The sequence below is a fragment of the Triticum dicoccoides genome, chromosome 4B, assembly GCF_002162155.2.
Source record: "Triticum dicoccoides isolate Atlit2015 ecotype Zavitan chromosome 4B, WEW_v2.0, whole genome shotgun sequence".
Taxonomy (NCBI): Eukaryota; Viridiplantae; Streptophyta; class Magnoliopsida; order Poales; family Poaceae; genus Triticum; species Triticum dicoccoides.
In genome coordinates, this window is record NC_041387.1 from 653389213 (window position 1) to 653390261 (window position 1049).

Here is a 1049-nt window from a genome sequence, read left to right on the forward strand (position 1 = left end):
CTCACGGATTTGAGCAGAGTAACGAATGACGAGCCTAGTTGTAGTGCGAGGAAAGAAGAAGGGGAGATGGGGTTTTTCTGTAATAGTGAGGAAGAAGGGGAGGTGGGTTTTTCTGTAGGAATGAGGTAAGGAATTTGGGGGTACGAGTGGAGCGAGCTGACATGAGGTGGGTGGGAGTGAGGAGGAAGAAGAGCACCTAGGTTTTTTGGGGGGCGGTGTGTTGGGTGTGGGTAGCGCCTCTCATCAAGTAAATATATGGGCTTTTGAATTGATTTTACTATTTACTAGGGTGGATGGGCTGTTTTGTCTTGGGCCTAGAGAAACAATTACTACTAGTACAGTGGAGACACTCTACAGCTACCCAGAAAAACAATTACTACTAGTATAGTGGATACTACCGCTTCTGGCTCCTCCTAGGTCATCAAAACGTCTCCCTCTACTGAATGCCGTTGTAATTTTGTACACCGACATATGCGGGCCATGCAGCACGCGGGCCCAAACGCCATCCACCAAATTAGAAGGCAGTATGCAGGCGAGAGTCACCCGGTCGTAGTGCGGCAGTAACGAGCCATCTATCACAAAACCGCACCTCCCCGCAATCTAAGTTTGACACACGAAGCAACCATCATTTCACTCTTCGCTGAATCCCCTTCTCCCTCACCGTCTTCAAGAAAGGCAACACTCGCATTTGCCATTGTTCTTCTCTCCCAATTAAGGGAAGGTAAGCGGATCCGTGATGTTGGTATATTTTCGTATAGAGAAAAAAAGAACTTTTGCAAAGCAGTAACCGATCCTCACTCTATTTTTGTTTCATTGTCATTTCAATTGTGTTTTCCTTTCAGTGGTCTCCTGGTATTCGTCAGTTTCATGATGGACCAAGGAGAACCAGGTAAAGATCTACCGATATTGGAGCAGACGCGGGAGGATGATCCCCACGAGACAGTGAGCTCCAAGAAGATGGAGGCAGCCACCAAGCCGACCCCAGGTACGCTCACGGCCACTACTAAGATGGTCAACGCCCTGTTTGAGGTTACAGCCCCTATGGCACT